General features: G+C 39.7%; 1 protein-coding gene across 1 annotated transcript in view; it reads left to right on the plus strand.

Annotated features, from left to right (window-relative positions):
• The first annotated feature begins 939 nt into the window (after positions 1-939).
• The window catches only part of LOC114471874 (growth factor receptor-bound protein 10-like), a 107,473-nt gene continuing 83,668 nt past the window's right edge, over positions 940-24,744 (plus strand). The window contains exon 1 of the mRNA XM_028460851.1: positions 940-995. The gene's annotated coding sequence lies outside the window, so the exon portion shown is untranslated. The remainder of the gene's footprint in view (positions 996-24,744) is intronic.

A 24,744-nucleotide genomic window follows, 5' to 3' on the forward strand; every position in this document is an offset into this window, starting at 1 on the left:
TTACCCTTTCTTAAGGAGGGCTGGTGATGGTCACAAAACATGCATTGCTGTCTTGAAAATATTGCATTTCTTGTAGTGTTGACCTTCGACAGCATGTGCAGACAAAGTTTTAAAAAAGATTAAATAATAGTAAAGTACTACAATAGATCTTTTGGACTGTTTGTGATTAAAAAAAGCATTCATGCCCAGAGAAAACATACACAATCTGATGATATATTTTTTTCTAAGATTTTAATGGTTTAGTCAGTTTTTCTTTTTGAAATACCCTCAAAGAGCAGTGATATATCCTACTCAAGTAGAAGTACTGTTACTTGATGTAGATTGTACCCAGGTACAAGTACAAGTAAGTCAGACATAAAATACTCCAGTACAAGTAAAAAGCAGCTCAATTAAATAGTACTCGAAAAAAAGTTATTAGTTACTTTCACCCCCCACGTTTATTTTTTATAATAAATCTTGCCACGTTTCCCCTACATACAGTAAACATCTCATATATAAGCTTAAAAAGGAAGAGACCAAATCTTGCACAATAAGTTATATAGTTTGTCAAAAAGTACAATTATTTTTAAAATAAATTAACACCAATAAATTCAATTCAATTGGGAAACAAGTAACAACAGAATAGGGTAGAAAACCCCAACCAAAAAAGTAATTTTTAAAAACAATCACAAAAATAACAGTTTTCTCAGCAACTGCTGGGTGTAGAAATGTAACAAATTGCTTAACTTCTAAATTACTGATTAGGAAATATACTCAAAAAAGTAAAAAAGTACCCATAAAAGCAACTCAATTACAGTAACGTGAGTACTTGTAATCCGTTACTTTCACCGTTGACATCTGGTTATCCATTATTAGTCTTCACATTCTGGTTAACTATTAATCTAAGGTCAGTCTGTGCTTGTGTGTGAATTTTTGTGTTGTTGAGCAGTAGTTTGAAGCAAGCAACGCAAACAGTTACTGGTAGTTGTCTTCCTACAGGAAAGCCTGAAGGTCAGGTGAGTGATGGGAAATATGTTTTATTTTCAGCTGCTACGTCACGGATGCTTTGTCTTGGCGGTTCCTGTAATCTTTTCTACAATAACATGTTTATTTTCTGGCCTATACGTGTGTAGCAAACTGATACCGGTGAGGGAAATCCTGTGTGACCTCTATGATGAGAAGCTGACACTTGGTGACGTTCAGGAGATGGAGATGTTCTTTAAAACTTATGTAATGGCATCAGGTCTTTGTTTCTTTGTTTACTGTGAGTTACTTCATAGGTACTGTATAGTCCGAAGGGCTACCAGTTAAAAACTAAATGTTCTCTCACGGTTTCACTTTAACTAGAGGGTAAGATCATAAGGAAGGCTAGCAGTAACTTAAAAGGTATGTTCAAGTTTCAACATGCAACACTTTCTTTCTCCAAATTCATTCAATTGTTTCATTTAATTACAATTCATAGAAAATTATAATCTTTGTATTTTCTTAGCTACTAACAAACAGCTAATCGTATAACATGTTATATTTGAACAATGTCATATATGTAATATACCATACACCGGACACCAAATCTGAAACACTTAAAACCATTTTTCACTAGAGTTGGGGTCAATTATAATTGTAATTGTGTAATTAATAATACATTTCAATTATGATGTAATTATAATGTAATATAATATAATTGTAATTTAAAAAATCTGTTGCTGTCATAATCATAATTAAATTATAATTGAGTTCAGATCATTGAATCTGTAATTGTAATTGCAATGAAAAGCCTGTAAAAATTGTCATTTATGATTTAACGCACAACTGGGGAACCGTGCTACAGTTCTATGCACAGTTCTTTTCATGTGTAGTTAACAATTATTAAAATATGCTTCATATCAAGCTTTCCCACATTTTACCATTTAAAAAAAAAATTAACTGAGGGGCATACTGACACAAAATAAGCTCAGACGCTCACACCAAATTATTTAAACCTATATTTTCATTGATTTGGAAGCTTAACAAGGTAACCAATAGATAAGGAAGAAATTAGATTAAAATAATATTAGTTCTTAGTGTATTTTACAGCTGATTTAAGACCTGTTATCATAAGAGATGCTAACAGAAAGCTAACACAAGAGGACGGTTAACTTTTAATAGGTTTATTTATTTCAGGCTCAGTAATTGTGATTAATTGTAATTCAACTTTAGTAATTGAGAACATAATTGTAATTAACTTCCTGAGGACAAAAAAATAAATGTAATTTTAATTGTAATTGGGAAAAATGCAGGTGACTGTAATCGTAATTTAATTGTAATTGATATGGATAATGGAAAATGTAATTGTAACTAAATAATTTACTGAACGCCAACCCTGTTTGTCACAATGTTTCAGTGAACTTAAACATTTAAAGATTTTATTTAAGAGTTAATTTAATACTAAAACTTTATCATGTTGTCATCTCTATTTATGTTTGTGAATTTAAATCCTGGAAAGTAAATCAGATTTTAGATGGAGCTCATTGGTGACCAGAGCCCCTGAGGGCCCCTCACAGGGTCCATGCGGGCTACCTGGTGCCCGCGGGCACCCTGTTGGTGACCCCTGCTTTTGTGCTTTAGACACGAATGAAGTGAAGGGAAGCGCCCTGTATCCCTGAGAACGCACAAAAACACAAAATGATGAACGCTGCAGCACCACACTTGCGTGCACACATACACAAACACACACAGATGGTTCCAGTTAGTCCGGCAATATTTTCGCTCACGTTGCCCCATGGTCTCCCTGGAAAATGTGACTCATGCTTATTTGACAAATCATCTCTGATCTAATGCAGACTTTGTTTAATCACCTTGTAATGCAGGAGAGGATGTTTGTACGAGAAACAAATGCACAGATAATTACCGCACATCATCTTCACTGTGCATGTTTACAAGGCAGTGGTGTGCTAGAGCTTAGACAGTATGTTTGTTACAAACAACACATTATGTGATTGGCTGACCTACTTCAAAGATATGAATGAACTAGATGTTACACTTAACTTGATTTCCTTTTAACATTTCAATCTTCCTCCCAAAGGCTTTTGTTTGGGCATATTTTGAACTGTTTCTCCTGCAAAGAGCTTTTCTCTTTGTGATAACAGCGACTGTTATGATTAACATGGAAAAAGCATCCCTTCGGTCCTTTTCAGTAGAAGTGTGAAGTTGAAAAAAAAAAAAGGAACGTTGGGTTTTAAGATATAGGGATAGAATAATAGACTATATGGAATAGGAATAATAGACAGTGCAGCTGTTAAACAGTTTAACCATTGTAGTTCCAGGGGTGTAAAGAGCAGAGATTCCCTACTCGAGTAGAAGTAAAAAATCTATGTAAAAAATTGACGTGAGTAAAAGTGAAATATCTACTCAAGTAAAAATAAACAGTACAGGCTCTGAAATGTACTCAGAAGTACTTTTAAAAGTAAAAAGTATTTCTGTTGCTCGATTCACTGGCTGCAAAGCTATTAAACACAGGATAGTTCATATGGAATCTGCTTTATCAGTGTTAATGTTTGAACAAACACGACCTGTCTAGTATCCTAATGTACTTCACTATATAGTCCAGGGGTCTGGATCCTGTGGCTCTGGAGCCTCATGTGGCTCCTTCACTCTTTCGCAACGACTACTTAATAGCTTTGAAAATCTATTAAAATAATGAATCGTTATTTCTTACAGATAGTATTGATGATTAATGACATTAACTTCAAATCAAATTATGGCAAAACAATTTGTTAACCTAAAATTAAATCATATTGTGCAATTTCTTCACCTCCTGCGACCTTTACATACCATCAACTTTCCTTCCTTCATTGGTAAGATAACTAAACTAACTAAAAGATTATTCTGGAAGAAAATGGAGATTTTATTTGTGTGGGTAAAGATTTATTTAACTGTCAACCTTCCGGCGTAATGTGCATACTTTGTATGTTGCAAGAAATTAGCATGTGTTGACCGACACGATCACGTGTTGTCAAATTCAAGTGATATTTTGTAGCCCTTCAAATCAATTCATTTATAAAATTATTCTTTATTATTTTAATTGTATTGTTGTTGTTTCTTGGTGTCGCTCATTTAAAAAAAAAATATATATGAGTCATGGGTCAGATATTTTTTCTGATAAAATGAGATTCAATACAAAATTGGCAGTTAAATAAAACCTACTGGTAATATCTGACTTCATAAAATGAAAAAAAAAAAAAAAACCCACAAGCTTCACTATAACATTACTGCTGTTAACAGTACTGGTTACCGTTTGTTTGTTTTTTTGATAATTTTAACAGTAGGAGCACCTTCCCTAAAATAATTTCCCCAGACAATGTTTGTATCCCTAAGAACAAGAACATGAATAGCAATAATGTCTGCACTGTAAAATGTTAGATACCCCAATGAGCACTAACACAGTTGGATGTGGTGCTCATTTTAATATTTTCATGAGTGCTTCATGTCCTTCTCTGATGTCACCTGGCTTGCTACTAACAGTGCACCGCTGCGAGATGTTTCATTAGATTAGAATAACGTACACATGAAGAGGACACAAAACTCTGCCGCTGATTGGCTTAGCATTGACTTTCACTCTACCTTTAGCCAATCATCTTTACTTGTATGTATTGTAAGTCCTCCCACTCCCCTTACTTTTAGCTTTGGCTGATCCTGGCTGAGTGAGCAGCTGGGTCAAAACAGTTGACGCTCATAGGTGTCGCAGCGCCAAAAAAAAAAAAAAAAAAAATAGGCTAATAGGCTATATATATCAATTAATGAGCCTTTTTGGGAAATGTAAGGAGTAGAAAGTACCGATACTTATGTTGAAAATGTAACTGAGTAAAAGTAAAAAGTCGACAGAGAAATAAATACTTCTAAAAATACAAAGTACCTGAAAAATCTACTTAAGTAAGTAACAAAGTGTTCATACTTCATTACAAAACTACTGATGTCCTACTCAACTACAAGTACTGTTACTTGATTGAAATTGTACTCAAGTACAAGTACAAGTAAGTCATACATGAAGTACTCAATTACAAGTAAAAAGTAGCTCAATTAAATAGTACTCAATGTGAAAGTTACTAGTTACTTTCACCCCCCATGATTATTTTTGGTAATACATTTTGCCACGGTTCCCACGCATACAGTAAACATCTCATGTATAAACTTAAAAAGGAAGATATTAAATTTTGCACAATTGGAACTTAATTTATTTTTCACAAATGCATCTGTATAAAATAAAAGATTTGTCAAAATAACAGCAATTAATTCAATCAAAAACAAAACAAAAATTCTGAAGCTCCAAGTAGCTACATTTATGAACTCTAAAACTGAGAAAATAACCTCCATTCAATGCTGTTTTAACACCCTGTGCGTTAGGTTTGATCTGATTGGTCGTCTCGACTATGATGTGATGCATTTGATTGTTGTCTGGTCATTACATTTTTTGTATATTCACAATGTCCGTTGGTCAAATGTAATGAATGACTTTACTTCTTTTAAAACATACTTAAGTACAAGTAAAATTATCCATAAAAGTTATAGTAACGTGAGTACTTGTAATCAATTAGTTCACCTCTGTGAAATTCTAAGGAGAACATCCATCAGGGTGCAAGGCTCACCTTGCAAAAGGTTGATCGTGGATCCAACAAATCTATTCAAGACAGATGAAAAGATTAAAAACAAGAGCTCTCACCAAGCACCAAATATCCTTTTTGCCAGATAATGACAGTTATGTGGATCAGAGAACCTGAACATGGGACCATGATCATTTACTAGGGATGTAACGATTAATCATAAGGCAGTTAAAAATCGATTCATAGGTATCACGGTTGATATCGATTTTCTGAAAATTGAATCGCAGTACTTTTTTTAAACCAGCAGAGGGCGCTATCCACAAGTGTAGGCGGTGGGCGGAGTCTGCTAATACTTTCTTTCTGGCCGCCTTCTACTCTTAAATATGTTAATAAATGATTCATTGCCCCTTTAGCACCAAAAGAATATCTGTAATATTACTTGAATATCTGTAAAAGTCACGTTTTTCTATTAGCTCTGTCTGCTAGCATAGCTTCTGTTCTTCACTGCAAGATATCTGCATGCCAACCGACCACTGGGTTACCAGGGCCCTCTGCTGGTCCAAACAAATATGATGTAAATCAGCGCAATGACGTTTTTTTTTTTTTTTAAAGTCCAATTGTTAAGGCACAAAATACATTTTCAGTTGCACTTTTAAAAAGAAAAATAACTATTATGCAGTTTTGCATTGTTTATTATAGAACCAGAATTTAAATTAATAGGCTTTATTTTCATTTGTATTATTCCTTTATTTGTTTCATTCAAGATTTATATTTAGTTAAATTGCATTGTTTATCAAGGAATTCTTTTGACAATGAAAAATAAAAGGAAAATAGTACCGTATTTTCTAATTTTTTTCCCAAAAAAAAAATTTGTCTACAGTCCCATTTTGTAAAATAAATCGTGAATCGAATCGTATCGGGAGTTGAGTGAATCGTTACATCCCTATCATTTACACATTAAAGGCTTGGATAATAATCATACAGTAGGTTTAATTGTATGGACGCCCCTCATTTCGTTCAAACAATCACAATGAAATGCGCAATCCGGATCTATTGCGGATTAAACTTGGTGTTGTCATCTAAGAACCGACCAAACATTTCAATAAATTGAATAAAGATCGGACAAATTTAGTTGAATTCTTTAAACTTTGACAATGATGAGATATTGAGTTTTAGATTTTAAAAAAACTTTTCCAGAATCTATATTCATCCGGATCCCCTCCAAAATTTAATGGAATCTCCCATGACGTAAGGTCTATTTTTGGTTAGAATTTTGGTGTAATCCTGCAAACAAAAAATACAACCTCACCGGCAGAGGTATCTACTGTAAATAAAACACAAGCTTACGCAAAAAGAAGACCTAGACCGGTATGAGACCATCCATCCATCCCTCTATTTTCAGACCCGCTTGTTCCTGTTTATCAGGGTCGTGGGGGTATGCCGAGTGCATATTTCGGGCTCACACTGGGCGTTAGGCAGGGGTACACTCTGGACAGGGTGCCAGTCCATCGCAGGGCAACACACAGACAGACAACCACTCACATACATTCACACATTCACTCCTATATGGGCAATCAACCCAACAGTGATGTTTCTGGATTGTGGAGGGAAGCCGGAGTACCCGGAGGAAACCCACGCAGCAAACTCCACACAGAAAGGACCCAAGTGTCCACCCCAGGGCTTGAACCAAGGACTTTCTTGCTGTGAGGTGGCCATGCTAACCACTAATCCACCGTGCACCCAGCAATGTTCCAGTTCAGTGCACTCATGAATCCAACTGTTTCCTATTAGATGTTTTCTTTTAATTTTTACCTCAACCAGGGGGCGTGTCAAACTGATTTTAGTTTAGGAGCCAAACACAGACCAGTTTGATCTTAAGTTGGCCATAGATTTTAGGTGGCGAAAAAGAGAGATTTCAACATTTTTATACCCTAGTTTTCACTTCCCTGTATAACTGATATACAGTATGTGAGGCACTAATCCAAGCAAAAAGTGACAGATCTTCACTTAAATTCCCTTAATTTTGTCACCAATTGTTATTTAATTTGGCGAAATTTTGTGGAATAGTTTGAGAAAAGTCTCATGATTTTGGGGAAATTGAGAGTTCTTTCAACCATTTGAGACTAAAAATGACTGCTATCATGTGATATAAGCATGGAAAAACTGTGAGTCCTGTAAATATTATAAGCTAAGGTTTCTGCCATTTTTCCCTTGGTCTGACCAGAGTTTAGACTGTGTATGCTCTGACTGACCAATAAACCAATAAACCAATAAACCAAACCAAATATTGTGAAGTTTCATTGAATTTGTGCATTTGGAGGAACTGAGATATATACAACTGAACTATTTGGTAATTTACACAACTCTTTTCTCTGTAATTTTTACTTCCTCCTGAGGGCCACATCGGATTCTCTCAAGCAATTCTTCTCCAATTGGGTTACGCGATGGCACTACAGGGGGTACTTGACAAAGAGAGAGGAAAATTAACAGATGAAAGCAATTTAAAAAAATAAGAGAAAGGGGGTACTTGAGCCAAAAATGTTTAAGGACCACTGCTCTAAAGGGCCTGATTTGGCACCCGGGCCTTGAGTTTCAAACAAGTGCTTTAAAGAGTGAATAATCATGGTACCATGATCAGGATCACTGATCCAGATAACTGGCCAAGAGGATATTTGGTAGCCTGGCAGAGGTTTGCGCTCTCTGAATGCTCTTGTTTGATTTCTAGTTTTAAAAAGTTTGATAAAGCTTTCAACATTTGTAGCCAGAGTAGAAATATTCCTCCATGCCAGTAGATGGCAGCAGGAAAAACCTTGGAGCTGCAATGAGGTTTAGATTGTTTAATCATGGCATGCTGCATGGCTTTTTCTGTGGTTTGTTGAGTGATGTTCACAAATTGTGAACATCACTCTTCCAGAGGAGAGGCTGGGTGCTTACTTACTAATGAAGGAAGGTAGTGTAAATCAGACAAAGGCACCTTTTTATGTAAGAAGTAAAAAAAAAAAAAAAAAGAAAAAGAAAAAGATGATTATACACATTTGTTTCCTTTGACTACAACTTAATTTAGAGATTGTCTATTTCAGTTTTCAAATCCTCCATTAAAATGGAAAACCATGTAGGTTGGGCTTTTACTGTAAAAGGATTACATGGTCAAAAAGCTTCATCTTCGTATGTAAAACACATTCTGATTTGCCACTGCCAGTAGTCAGTGTTGTTTAGTTGGTTATTGCCAGAGGTGAAAGTGACGTTAGTGTAATTGAGTTTTTATGGGTTCTTGAGTATTTTTCTAAATCAGTAATTTTACTTATACTTAAGTACATTTTGAAAGAAGTAAGGTAATTCATTACATTTCTACACCCAACAAAAAATTAAATGACCAGACAACAATCAAGTGCATCACATCATAGCCGACCAACCAGATTAAATGCAATGCTCGGTAATGTATGACTTACTTGTACTTGTACTTGAGTACAATTTCAATCAAATAACAGTACTTTTTTCTTCTCTTCTGCCTCTTGGTGAAGGTGGTCACAATCTCTGTGCTCCCTTCTTATCTCTCCCTGCTCACTCCCTGCTTTGTTTTCTCTGTCATGTGGATCTAAAGGAGACTCTCATTGCACTTATCCAAAACCAAAAATCATGGAATTGATAAAATAGTCTCTCAGTGCTATTGACCAAATTTTTTCAACAAGAAGATCGGGCCGAGGTGAGCCCGCATGTCCAGATGGAACGTTTGCAGCTGTGTGCACAATGGATTCCTGGTATAAGTGGAAGATTGTGTGTATGTCCATGCTTTCCATCGAAGACGTGGAGGACATCTACATAATTGGATTTATATTAGCAGGCATGCTGTTGATCGGAGATGGCAGTTTCCTGATGTACCGCAAAGTCTGTGCTACGTTGGCAGCTGTTTTGGGAAGGCTGCCATTCATCTCTGAAGGATTGGGCAGAGGACTTAACACAGACTCAAACAATGAACAAACTCAAAAGTAAACAAGAAGCTACTTTGGAGCGTTTACGTGAAATGGACTTGATCATGGAGAAGATAAATGCTCGGCTGATGGTTTGACACCACATTATTGGATTACTGCTGAGACCAAGACATCCAAGGCTACCTAAACAGTGCGAGCCTGAAACAAAAAACAATCGTCTTGTCACTCATTGGCCCCCATCACATGCCAGCTCAAGGTTGTGACTCTGTTTCACCATGGATATATGTGAAGATCTGATTGGCTTCTCAAAGGGAGTGACCACCTTCATCTTGTCACCCCCATTGAACCCGTCAGTTTAGGACCTCCAGGAGGGCTTGTTGCCATTCGCACTAGACTGGGCGAGACACTGCAGGGCCCAGCTAGTGTAGTCTGTGGCCTCACCCAATCAAAGCAGTGCAAATTCAACACAGTAGCGCCCCAGTTGAATGAGTTGATGAAGAACATTGAGAGACTATGGCAGGTTGATACTGTTCCATTCAGAAGTGAGAAACTGGTTACTCGTTCAAAGCAGGACCAAGAGTCCATCAGTATTCTTGAGTCCAAAACCACCAGAGTAGAGGTTGACGGCATACTACGTTACGTCACCCCACTGCTCCGTCAAAAGGACATGCCACTCCTTCAGGTCACAAGAGAAGCCGTCATCTCCAGTCTACAAAGTGTGGAAAGGCGACTGGCTAAAGACTCTGCAAAGGCTGAATCCTACCGAGACGAGATGGAGAAACTGATCAAGGCTGGCTCTGTCAAGTGTGGCCCTGAGGCACCACTGGAGGAAGGCCATGAGACATGGTATATCCCACACCATATGGTGAGACATAATGGGAAAAATAGGCTGGTGTTCAACTGCTCCTATCAGTATCGAGGGCAAAACCTGAATGACTACCTGTTGCATCATCACTTTTGGGAGTCCTGCTACGCTTCCGAGAGTACTCCGTTGCAGTCGGTGGAGACATCAGAGGCATGTTCCACCAGGTTTGTCTCCTCCCAGAAGTGCGTACCCTGCTCAGATTTGTTTGGAGGGATGTCAGTTCAGGAGAGCCTCATACAGTGTACGAGTGGCAGGTGTTGCACCACGTTTGCCTTACAACGCCATGCCATCAATAACAGCCACATAGATGACAAGGTGAGGATCTCAGTTGAGAAGTGTTTTTATGTGGATATTTGTCCCCAGTGTTCCCACCATCACTGAGGCGAGGTGCCTTGTCAACAAACTATGAGCCCTCTTATCATCTGGAGGCTTTGAGCTGCGGCAGTGGACCAGCAATGAACCAAATGTGATAAGCCACCTACCAGAAGAGAGCCGCTCTGCTAGTGTTTGGATGGCCCCAGAATCCACTTTAGGGATCAGCTGGCTCTTCCACACTGACTTCTTAGGCTAAAAGCATCACCATGTAGAGTATGGTGTACCCACAATGCGTAACATTTACAAAGTGTTGGAAAGCTAGTATGACCCCCTGGGGTTCATATTACCCTACACTACCACGACCAAGATACTTGTCAGGCACCTTTGGGATAAGCACCGAGGATGGTGTTATGGCAATTTTTATATTCATCATAATATCGTCAAATGTGTGTTCATGTGTACAATTTATCATGTTTTAATACATGATGACTGCATTACTCTTCGCACTTTTGAACAGCTGAGTCATGTTAGATCGTATTGTACTTAGTGCAACGCAGAGTCTCTGCTGAAGGCCATAGACACGAACACACACACTATCAAGGATAGATAAGAGTGGCGCCCAATCTTCCTCATAATATACACGTCTTCATCATCCTCAAATGTTTCCACTGTTGGGCATCTGACTCCCTCCTTCTCCTCACCTCAGGGTGGAACTTTTTCTGTTATCTGTATAAAAGCTTAAGCTGTGAAACTGTTAGAGTGAGTCTTGCCTTTTTGCTCTGCCACGAGCCTTTTGCCTTTCATTCTTTCAGGATGAAAGCTTCTTTTTTACTCCTTTTTTTTATTTAGTTTTATAATAAACCTTTTTTATAAAATCATCAATGCTTCGCCTGGACTCCATCATTCAACCAGAGCAATAAATCATGTCTCCAAATGAGGTCAACCGCAAATTTGCCGTGACAATGGGATGACCCATTTCTACCTCAGGAGCTTCTACAGCAGTGGGAGGCCTGGGAGGAAGAACTACAAGTTCTGCCTCAGGTCATCTTGCCCTGGCCACACTTGCCAAAGGAGGTGGACATATCAGGTCTTCACACAGAGGTACATATATTCTGCGATGCCTCAGAAGAAGCTTATTGGTTCTGTAGCATGCCTCCGGACTACTGACAGACAAGGTAGAGTGTATCTGTCATTCCTGATGGCACGCTCTTGAGTCTCTCCCAAGCGACTTCACTCCATACCCTGATTGGAGCTCTGTGCCACGCTCACTGGTGCCCAGCTCTCACAAGTACTGGAGAAGGAACTCATCAACAACATCAATCAGACAATCCTGTGGTCTGACTCCACAACAGTGCTGACATGGCTGAAGTCTGAGTCCCGCCGATTTAAAGTCTGAGTTGGCACTCACGTTTCTGAGATACAGGAGATGACCAACGGGCACGTCTGGAGATATGTAGACTCAGCAAGGCACCCCGCTGATGACTTGTTGAGCCTAACAGATGGAGCCAGGTACCCTCCTTTCTCCTGCTATGTCAAGACTCATGGCCAGAGGATCTTGTTGTGCCCCAAGCCGAAGATGCCTCAGAGTTGCACAAGTCTACCTTCTGTGGAGTCACCATAGATTAATCGAGTCAGCCTACTCCAGACCCGAGTCACCACAACTCTTGGAGGGAGCTAGTAGAAATGACAGTGCATGGGTTGCATGGTGCGGCCAACTACCGACAAGCAGAGCAGCTGATACTTCAAAAAGCGCAGATGGATAGTTTTTAGCACGAGTACAGTCTACTGAAAGCTGGTTAGCCAGTCCCTAGAAGCAGTTGACTTCTCACCCTGTCTCCTGATCTGTATGAGAGGGAAGAGCTCATCCATGTCAGAGGACAACTCCGTCAAGCAGAATACCTCAAACTGGCAGCTCTTCACCCAGTCATCCTTGACCCAGGTCATTAAGTAACCAAGCTATTGATTCAGGATTTTGACGGCCGCCTCAGCCATCCCGGGCCAGAGTGGGTGTTCGCTGAACTTCAACAATCTTTCTGGATCCTGCGGGGGCGTGAGGCTGTTTGAGGCCAGAATAGTTGGGGAATCATCTTCAAGTGCCTCACTACCAGGACAGTTCACCTCCTAACGAGCACAGATACGGATGCTTTTTTGATGGCCCTTCATCGATTTATTGAACGCAGAGGAACGCCAGCAGAGCTGTTCTCTGACCAGGGAGACCTTCATGGGAATTTCAAAAGCTTCTTTCACCACAGAAGATTGTTTTCCGATTTAACCCCCAAGCGGATCCCCACTTTGGAGGGGTGTGGGAGGAGGAGATATGCTCAGTTAACAGAGCAATCTATGCCACAGTCAGTGCTCAGCCTGTCTCGAAGGAAATTCCTAACACCGTGCTTATTGATGTAGAGGAGATTACAGTAAGACCTTGGGTTATGTTTTTTCGGATGCCAGCAACCCAGATCCAGTGGCTCTGAATGTTCTTCTGATAGGGTGAGATATTCCAAATGGGTGTTACGCAGAAAGCTGTTGATGAGCTGATCAGTGGGCTTCGGTGGTGAAGTGATAGCTTAACTAGAAGTTATGTGTGCGTAAATGAAAACACACCACACACACCAAGTAAAGAAGAAGTTAACAGTCCGAAAACTCTCTCTGCCCTTTTCTTCATCATACTTTGGAAACGTGGCCTTAAGTGGTGTTCTGGCTGACACCCTGGGGTGAACCTAGTGTACAACACAGAACTAGCGCCCAGCCTGAGCTAATGTTATCATCTCCAATACAGTGTGTGTGTGTGTGTGTGTGTATATGTGTGTGTGATCACTGATCCAGACTGACAGCACAGAAGGGGAGTTTTAATGACCACCAAATCACACTATTCTATTTATTGTGAATGGCTGACTGAAAACCCCAAATGTTAGGAGCATGTGCACAATCTGTGCCTTCCGCTCCAATCCAAGTGCAGGTGTTGCTTATACACTTCCTAATGAGCTCGGAGAGCATATGCCGCGTAGCCAACTATGACTCTATACGTTTGCTATGTGATTCCATTTTGCCAAACAGATACACGAGAGGAGGTTTTTCCTGAGAGATACAATCTTTACATGCGTCATGTTTAGTCACTCTTGTCTTAAAGACTGATTGTGTCTTTGTTTCAGTGAATGGACATAAATAAAAAGAACAATGTGAGGGGAACTGCAACAGGAAGAGACGGCACCTACTTTTTTTCTTAACCCTGATTATTTGACATAAATAATTTATTTCTGTTGGAAAATATGGTAAACTAACTTTCAATGAGTGGAGTTCTTACATAACAGGCGTTATAGGGAACAAAGGCCCCCAGGCTCAATGAAGCTGTCATCTGCTGGAGTAGTGAAACAATAGGAGTGAAGGGTGAGAGATAACAGAGCACAGTCGCTACTGTTATAATAGGGGCTAGAGAATCGACGGCCACGTTTACATGGGAGCTTTAATTCCCTTTTAGTTCAGAATAAAAGTGAATTCCTCTTTAAATTGACCTTATAAACACTTAATTCCGAATGCAAATGTAATTCCGAATTACACTTAAACCTGAAGTAGGTGGCTGCTTTATTCCAATTTTAACTCTGAATGAAATAATTCTTCTATCTTGTTAACGTTTAATTCCGCTTCAAGTTAATTCTGGTCATTCTGCGCATACTCCTGATCCGCTGGTGATGACCTAGTCCAAGATGCCAAGACTAGAGCCAAAACTATTTATTTAATAAGAGCCTTAGAAGACATGGATATAATGAAAGGAGTTGATGGACGTAAGTATAAAGATGAAGCCATTCACATGAACACAGCAACTTATTACACACACACGAACATCGGTAAAACAGAACAGGCTTCATTGGGGCATGAAGCAAGAGACCCAGGGAGCTTCACTAATGACGTGCGGATCATTATAAAGTTCATTTTTCACTCAACGTCCTGTATAGTGGAGGTAGAGCAGCTGTTGTACTAACCGCTGGCTTTGATTGGCCTAAGTATGGTCTTCTATCTCCTGCTCCGCTGACGAAAGTGAAACCGTATGTTATTGTCCAGCTGCTGCTTGAAAACTACAATCAAAATAAAAGTGAAAACAGTTCTCACGTGGACTTCTATGTTGTAGCTGAAAAGAAAAGGTTTGTTGTGTGTTTTTTCCCAATAGACGTGATACGTCTCATTCGCCCCCTGCCCAATCAGAACCCTTCCCAACAACCAGACCTAAAGTGGAATTAAATAAAGCCAAATAAACCTGTTTTTCATGAGAACCTCAATTTGGAATTACTATTTCCATGTAAACACGAAGCATAACACTTTAATTCCAAATAGTTTAATTCTGAATAATATATTTAGAATTTTTAAAAAATCATGTAATCGCGACCATTGCGACAAAACTGATACATTTGAGACAACAACAATAAAAAAAAACAGACATGGACATAGTATACACACGGACATGAACATAATATATACATATTTACAACAAAATGAAGCAATTTCTAATTGAAAAAAACTACTAACGATGATGACATGAGTGATTTGATTTTATTCATTTTTCAGCTCTTTTTTAAAAGCTGTATAGGTGGAACAGTCTTGAACAGTGATTGGAAGACTATTCCAGCTTCTGCATCCATTTACAGAGTGTGTTGTCCAGTGGTGGTGCATCTGAACGGTACCTCACAGTCCCTTCTAGTGGCTGATCTAGTTCTTCTATTGCCATCTTTTCATCTTATAAATTCCTACAAGGGATGGGGGACCAAACCGTGAAGAGATTAATAGATGAGGCAGGCATGTTTAAAAATTCTAAAGCTATTAAAACTCAAAAAATGATATTTCTCTAAAATTGGATAATGGTGAGAAGAATTGGGTTTTTGGACAAAAACTTTGGTGGCTTGTTTATATAACTGTTCTACGGGTTTTAGTGTAGTGTTGTTAGCAAATGACCATACAGTAAAACAGTAATCAATGTGAGAAAGAATCATGCAATGACTGTGTGATGTAGCAGCAGTAAAGTGTAAATAAAGGGTCTGATTTTTTTAAAGTATTGAAGGTAAAATTTCATTGTGTTAACAACAACCCTTTTTATATGATACTTGAAGGTTAGTTTAAGGTCCAGTATGATTCCCAAGTACATGAACTGAGACACAAATTCAAGTACCGCTCCATCTATAGAAACTTTGAGATTGTTTTGCGACTGGACTTTTTGTGAATGTCATGCTTATAATCTTTTCAGTATTGAGCACAAGACAGTTGTCTTTAAGCCAGTGCTGGACCTAGATAAGGCATTTGTAAGTTTGCAGTTATCATTTTTGTTTTAACTTTTATGATGGGATATTTGAGGATGCGAGTCGTAGGCCTGGCCAGGCCTGTGTTACATGGAAAGGTTTGTCAGCACATTGTCCTCTGGAGGGATGAAAACTGGCATCAGCTGTGCAGCACCTCATAATTTTCCTCAGCCAGTAAAGTTGCTTTCAAACACGCTAATGTGTGCAGTTCACCCTTCCCCTCGCAACACAGATAATAGCTGTCAAATAAAACCATCGGCGAGTCGTTTCATTTTACAGCAAACACTTCATTTGTGTGCTCGGCCCTTTTAAAAGCCTCCCTGTGAACTACTTATTGTGAGAATTCTTCATGCCAAATACGATGTGTGACCACTGATTCATGCACACTCACTCTTTTCTTTCACAGTTTTCGATGTGACCTTTTCCTAAAAGGAAATTATGGCCTTTCACCTACATTCTCAGGCCGGAGCACACCACTCATAAACCACGCTTTTGGTCTAATAAACTCTTCTCTGGCCTGAGCAGCAGAATAGAAGACTATACACACTGGGCTTTTACAAAGGTCTTAGCCGTGCTGTAGCTTTTACTGGAAATGCTGTGAGTCTCCTTTGTCTAATTCTTCTTTTTGCACAGATTCTGAAACCGATTACTTCTCTAAAGGAATTCTAAGAAAATAGTTTCTCTTCAATTAAAGACAAAATCTTAAATTTTATGTACAAAAAAAAAAAAAAATCTAAAATATTGACAACTTCTGATTGGCTCATTTAACATCATGTCCAACATTATGACAACTACTTCCCACAACTAAGAATTAGTCAATGAATAGATAGATTACATTTTATACTTTTTGTTTGTTGATGAAAATGTTGAATTTTGGGGTACTGGTTACCACATCCACCTCACAGTCCTGAGTTCAAGCCCTCGGGTGGACAATTGTGTCCTCTCTGTGTGGAGTTTGCATGTTCTCCACTATCCAAAAACATGACTGCTAGGTTGATACGAGTTTCTAAATTACCCGTAGGAGTGAATGTGAGTTGTTGTCTGTGTGTCTTGCTCTGCAATGGACTGGCACCCTGTCCAGGGTGTACCCCCGCCTAACGCCCATCATGGTGGTGCCCACCATGCATACTTCAAAAATCCCGATATAGTATACATTGTGTATTTAATCTTTTCATTCTATCTAATGTGAACGCACTACATACTCATTTTGACGTCAGACCTAGTATTAGTACATTTGTTTGCGATTTTGAACACAGCCTTTGTCTAAAGAAAATAGCATTTGGCCAACAACGGCTAATGCATATGCTAGCTTGAGATGCTGAATGTGCTTCAAATTAGTTTGTGATGAAAGAACATACCTTCCTGGGTAAATGCCAAGACTTCAAAGGCAATCATTGAATATTTCTTAATGAGACTGTGGTAGCATTCTACTGGAATTTGGCTTGGTCTGGTTTCAAAATAAAACTTTTAGCCAATGATTTTTGTAATCCAATGGCTGAGGACCTCTGTCTTAAACTACTTGCATTGCTTGATCGTTTGTGGACCTCAAGCTGCTTTAATGACGCTCTCCTGACAGTATTGACAAGGTGGATCAAATTTTAAAGGCCTCCTTCAGCGTCTCAGCACAACATGTTTTCTTACCATTGACTCGTGCAGAGTGTTCCCATTCTTGTTTTTATTGGCGTGCAACCAGGGTTTCTGAAGCCATCATGAAGAGATAAGCCAATCAGAACGGCTGGATTAACCTCTGGGTTATCAGAGCTACTGTTTACCTAACCCTGCAACACAGATCCAATGTGTGTGTGTGTGTGTGCGTGCGTGCGTGTGTGTGTGTGTGGAACACTGGGCACACACGTGTGTGTGCATGCACACAAGCCTATGCACACACACTTTTGTCATTACTTTTTCCTGCACTTGAGCCTCTTCTGTCTCCATTTCTCTTCAGATTCCGGACATATCTGTCAGAGTTTGGGGGAAAGCCAGTTTTGGAGATGGCGTACATTGCCCTACAGAACTGGCTCTTTGTCACAAATGCACACACACACACACACACACACACACACACACACACACACACACACACACACACACACACACACACACACACACACACACACACACACACACACACACCTTTCTTTGTCCTTTCCTCCTTTATTCTGTTGGAGATGGTTCCTGCTGTTGTGGGAAAATGTTGGTCTTTAATAGGGAACATTTTAGCTCTTGTCTGCAGGGTTTTAAATTGCTCATACCATCGGGCTAGTGCATTGCGTCATGTACTCAAGGTTCATGCCCTGTGTGACCTTTTTACCTGCCCAGTCCTGCCCCATCTGACTCTAGAGAATCAATTTTGTCTCTTTGGGCCTCAGTGAAGTTTCGAAAGTGGATTATTACTTTGCTAAAGCTAAAAGGTTTGGGCTTCCTCTTAGTTATCAGAGTCTTTAGCTTTATTCACTAGTTAAACTGTACCTGACTCTGATTTGCTCGTGCACTAGATGTCACTGTTTGACATGAGGACACGGTTATTTTCACAGAGACCCAAAAGCCTTTAAACATAAATATACTCCCCATTAGAATAATAATACACAGGTCTTACAATAATTGTCAGTTTTCAAGTTACAGATTAAAAGGCTTTTTGTTCAGCAGTGATTAACGATCACTCTTACTTACTGCCTCCTGCAGGACTCTGAGTTACTGACTGGCGCTTGCACAATGAATGGTCTCCTTCACAGAGTTTGAATGATTAACTTCTTCAATCGACTTTTCTGAAGCAGAACAGCTGAGCTCTGTTTAGTTTATCTGTCATTGCTTTCATGCTGCCAGAGCCATTTGAGCTTCTCTGTATTTTCTAATGGACACTGAGCTCAGCCTTGACCTGGAGTAATGTGGTTTAGATTGTGAGAGTGTTGCTAATAATAACTGGTCAGTCTTTTGGCAGCAGATAGCTGATACTTACAGAGGAAGACAGGGTATGATGGGAGAGAGCAGACTGCCCAGCACACTGACTGACTGACTGCCTAGGCCATGGAACGAAATACGTTTAAGTTTTTAAAGCAGAACTAAGTAACTTTCGCACCTTAATAAATCCTTCTTATAGTCCCTGTGAGGGTAATACAAGTGTTTATGGGGTGATTGGGGGGTCTTTCATCTCTCTCTGCTGTCTCTGGCCAGAAAACCGCACTTGCAACTTTCCCTGCCTTTGACCCGGTGGCAAGACGTACTGCTTTACGGCAGCCCAATACAAACTAATGCCAGATTATGACGAGCCCCGTGGCTGCACATGGTTGTCTACAAATTCACTTTTCTCAAAGTTATATAATGGCAGAGCCAGCAAAAAGGCAGAGAAGACCTTTGTCCGAGTAACGGAGCAACTCCATGCAGTGACAGTTCAGCAACAATCACACATCGCGACGACATTGTGTGTGATTGCACAACAGGCACGCACACACACTTGCAACCCAGCGCTCCATCAGGCAGCACACACACAAATATCCATACATCTATTTATCTATCCATTCATCCATCCATTTTCAGAACGACTTTATCAGCACACAAACAAACACATGACACACATTACCACACTCCCTTCCATATTACTCCCACATCAATAATTAATTTTACATGTCTCTCTTCCTCATACTGTTCACATGGTCACATGGGACTATATTTGTGAAAGCACCCTTAGTGTCACTGTTGCATTTGGATTTTTCAGTGATTGGTTGCTACCGTCTTGGGAGAATAAAGGTGTGCATGTAGCTGTGGGGTGGGGCAGGGGGCAGGGGGTGCAGAGTTTTTACGACAGTGACATTACCAAAAGGGACCTTTAGGAGCAGCGCTAAGCGCAAGTTAGTCAGTTCTGCTTTAAAAGAAGACACCATTTTGTTGTGTCATGGATTTTGTTACAGCAAACACTCGAGTCATTGACAAGTGTCACAAAATATGTGACCTGACACAATGGTGGCTTAGAGCCAGTGCCACCATTTTGTCAGGTAACAGATTTAGTCACAACACTGGTCTACGACTTAGGGCATAAATTGTGACCACAGTCTCTCGCGAGCAGGCCGTTTTTTTTCTTCTTCTACTGGCTGCTCTACAATGAATTTACAGAAAAGAACACAACTAAACTTTTAGAATTATATACGATCTTTTGATGGTGATTGTATTTAAAATTCACTATAAGTATCCTTTAAGAATATCAACTGGTTCACTACCAGAAAATGCAAAACACCTTCTTGATAAGATTTGGGTTGAATGTACGAAGTGGCTTTTAATGACAGAAATTGATCAGATAATTTGTTGTTACTCCAAAATAAGCAGACGTAGTAGAACAAAGTAAAGTAACTTGTTTCATTTGGTAAATGTCTACTATAATCCAGATGTAAAGTAAATAAGTACAGATACATTGAGAGATTAGGGAAGAGGAGTGTTCATTGAGCCTCACTGATATTTTAAGTCTTTGGCCCTGGGACGGACTGTCTGGGATGCAAAGCAAAGGCTCAAAGTAATTTAGCAAAGGAAAAATCAAATTCCTCAAACAATTATTAGCCAACTCTTGTTATTACAAAAGAAAATACTTGGACATGCAGAGGGAACATTCCTCTGTGATGTTCTCAAAAGGGGAAGTTGTGTTCCCTGCATTTTAAGTACTTTGCTGCAGTTGCCTAGAGATTCTGATCAGATGTAAGGGTGGCGTTCCACCACAAGATGATCCAACACAAACATCTTTCTGGCCACAACCAATACTTTTGATGAAACACAGCCTTGGTCAGTGTGATGCTGTTTTAAATTGATTCTCCCTTTGTGGAAATGCTGCCTTTGACATGAAAAAAGACTAAATGTCTCTGTTGTCTTCTGTTCAGGAACTCCATCTTTAGGCAATCCTTAACTATCACAAAGCTGAACTTGATTAGTTTGGTTTGACTGGTTGGTAATTTAAAAAAAACATAAATCACTTCATTCAATAGGAACAGTGGATAAGCAAAAAAAAAAAAGCATGTAGCTTTGATATCGTAGTAATGCCAAAAGGAAACCAAGGTCAGACATGCATTTTGTTGATGGTTTTAATCTCACAATTACTCATAACTATGGAGAATATTTAATGATAAAAGTTGTTTTAATAGAGACTTCAGAATTTAATAATTTACTAATGTCAGATAGTATTTTAGTCACAAACTTTTGTCAAACAAAATTCATATAACCTGCAATTTATGAACTTTTTAAGAATCTGTTATGGCTTTGAGTGTCTAAGATAAAGCGCTATATAAAATCCGATGTGGTATTATTATTATCATTAGCTGTAATTGGCAGAGGTGGGAACTAGTCACTGCTTCTCAAAGTCTCAAGTCATGTCACTAAAGTCCAGAGTCAAGACAATGATGTCCAAGTCAAGTCTCAAGTCAAGGCCATCCATGTCCAAGTGTAGGAAGTCAAGTCTTCCCCAGTCAATAGTCTGAGTGAAGTCACAAGTTATTCGTTTTCAAATTGAGTTGCAAGTCCTTTGTGATTTTATCAACTCGAGTCTAAAGTCATTAAATTTGTGATCCGAGTCAAAGTCATGTAACTCAAGTCAACACCTCTGGTGCTCGACTCCAATACTCTACTTATTTTCCAAAGCCGAACCTGTTAAAGCCCAACATTATTTGAATCCGTGCATGAACACAACTCTTTTGCTTTTGACTCTTCAGCCTTCGATTTACCTCATCAGCTTCCAATTGTGCACCTTTCTCGTGCTAATTGAAATGCATCTCTTCACCGCTCATTTATTACGTCGCACCCGAGTCTCTGTAAAATGATAGAAAATAAGACAGAGCCCAACCCAGACCATTGGGTTTGGGCAACTTTAGTTCTATAATTCTCCACAGGACAAAACGAGAGAACAATAACATAGAGAGTAGAAAAATGGAGCGTCAACAGACATGAAAAAACCGGGATGCTCAGACACTGCAGATATATGGTCAGATGATAATGTGGAATCATCAGAATGATTAGCTGGGCTTTTCTTCTCCTTTGTTTTGTCCTCCTGGGGAAGTGCTCTACTTGAGTAACAGTGCCTCGAACAAGCAGCTCATGCAACTGCATCAGATTTTCCACAGATTTTGGAGCAATCCCTGAAGTGCATTGTAAATTCAAGGTGTTAAAATTATGAGCTGTTCTCCGCCCATTCAAGCCGACTCCGAGTCATCGACTGTTCTAGTGAGAAAGCAGCCTACCAACACTCGTGACCCAAAAACTTAAAAATAATATACATCAGTGATATTAAACATTGGTTTGGTTTCAACAGATTTAATTTCATTATCCTCCCATTGAATGTACAGTATTTGACATTTAAACAAACAAGTTGAGAGTAATACCCTTCCACTTCCTTAAATAAAGTCTTTTTCCCAATAGTGGAACATGTGTTATTTTGACATTCTTTTATAGCTGTTTGAAATGAAAATTCCATTCTCATTTGTGTGCTCGTTGCTGTGCTGAGTGTCGGGGTTTAATGGCAATGACAGATCAAGCTGCCAGAATGAAAGGAATGTTCTGTTATTCATGGAAAAGCTCCTGTTATGTGGATTAATCTACAGCTTCGACTTTGATCTCTTGACTCACTTTAAGCGACTTTGGAACTGAGGGAGAGCCAGCACACGTTTCAGTCACACAGAGCGGGAACATGCTGTGAATAATGTCCAGTTTGAGTCGCAGAGGCTGGATTGAAAATATTTACAATTTCAAGACATGAAACATGTACAAAACATGTACAATTTCAAAAAATGTCTGTAGATAACCAAAAAGATTTTTGAGAGACTTTCTACTCTAAGCTCTAATGCAGGCACTCACTAGTGTAAAACAGCCAATGTTGGCTACAAAAGTTAATCAAAACAGCATGTCAGATGTTGGAGCTGTAGATAGAGTTACAAATATTAGAGCTATTAAATCTTAGAATATTAAATTGTGTGCGTGTGAGTGCCGCTGAGAGCTTACCAATGGAACAACACCTCCAAAGTGAAACACAAGCTCTTATTCCAAGCTCTTAATAGGATTTAGGGTTGTAATGTAGATGCCTGATTATATCTCGATCCTATGTGGGGAAAAAAAAATGTATTAAGAGTGATTTAAATTTAATGAACACGCGGAGGTAGCTGGAGTTATTGAGGCTTGACATTGTAACAATAACCAGGGAGTTGTCCAGCAACAGTGAATTTCGGTTGGTTTCGTGGAATTAAGTGGCAGGCCGTGCATTTGATTCGTGGGCCTGAATGGGGAGATACTTGACTTAATCCACCTCTTAATAACACCACTATGACGTCATCCAAGCCTTCAGTATTGCAAACGAGGGTGACAACAAACACAAGAAACCGAGTTAGAACAACTCCAAATCTCTACACAAGTACAACTGTAGCCTACGTGAAAACATGACATTGCAAAAAAAATCATGCCACTCCACTAATGCTGATGAAACAAAGTCTATCCTCCTTTCTTTTCTATCATGACTTTCAGTTTCAACAGTAAAACCCTTTCCTATTGCCAAGGAGGCTGAGGCTGTAAGTTCTCTATTTTCATTTGGGAGGGAGTTGATTCATGGACATAAGCAATATACTGTAGTGATGTAAACATGCCATATTAAGCAAGAAATTATAATTTACATCCGTAGTCCCTTACATTTAACAGTAAACATCACAAAAACAAAACCAACAGTATTTTCATACATTGTATAAATATACAGACAAAACTCTGCCCTGGGCCGTCCCATGCATGAAGTGGCTCCTTGTGTATGGTGCACCAGATACGCACAGTACAAATTAACGGCACATTCACTATACCATTCACTTTAAGCTAAAGGGACCGCACTGTTGATTCTGAAGGCCTGCCAGAGGATTTCTTGGACCCTGGAAAGGTATGAACATTGAAATATGATTGGATAAAAGCTCTAACAGAAAAGCCTGTCCCCAGAAACCCGACAGGAGGATGAAAGCAGCGCAGCAAAAAGGGAAGCTTTGAAATTGGGGTTGTGTTATGAGGTTAGGGGCAGACAAGAAACTGTTTTAGTGTCTTGAGGTTCTGAGGTGGGGGTCGGTTACAATCTTTCCTACACACCTCAGAGTCCAGGAGGCATACAGTTCCAGGAGGGAGAGCAGATTTCAGCCTACTACCTGTTCTACAGAGTGGATGAAATGCTGCAGTCTGACAGTGTCTTTGGCCGTAGCTGCAGCACCAGATGGTGATGAAGGAGCAGAGGATGGAATGGATGATGAACCAGAAGTTCACCATCATCTTTGTTGGCAGACTTCTTCAGCTACCACAGGAATTACATCCTCTGCTGAGCTTTTTTGATGAGGGAGCTGATGTTCAGCTCCCACTTGTGGTCCTGTGTGATGATGGTCCCCAGGAAGCAGAAGGATTCCACAGAGCTCGCTGTAGAGTCTCCCAGAGTGAGGGGGTGAGGGGGGCTGGGTTCATCTCCACTGTCTTTAGAGGTTTGAGCTCCAGGTTGTTCTGGCTGCATCAGGACACCAGACGGTCTGTCTCCCACCTGTAGGCAGACTCATCTCCATCAGAAATGAGTCCAATGTGGGTTGTGTTATCCGCAAACTTCAGGAGCTTGACCAACTGGTGAGTGGAGATGCAGCTATTGGTGTGCAGGGAGAGGAGCAGAGGGGAGAGAACACTGCCCTGAGAAGTTCCAGTGCTGATGGTCCAGGAGGCAGAGAGTCTGTGATCCACCTGCAGGTGGAGTCTGGCAAGTTCACCTGGGTGAGTGTAAGTGTAAGGCCAACTGCAGGGGGTCAGTAAAGTCTTTGATGTGGGAAAGTATG

Source organism: Gouania willdenowi, chromosome 11 (assembly GCF_900634775.1).
Source record: "Gouania willdenowi chromosome 11, fGouWil2.1, whole genome shotgun sequence".
Lineage (NCBI taxonomy): Eukaryota > Metazoa > Chordata > Actinopteri > Blenniiformes > Gobiesocidae > Gouania > Gouania willdenowi.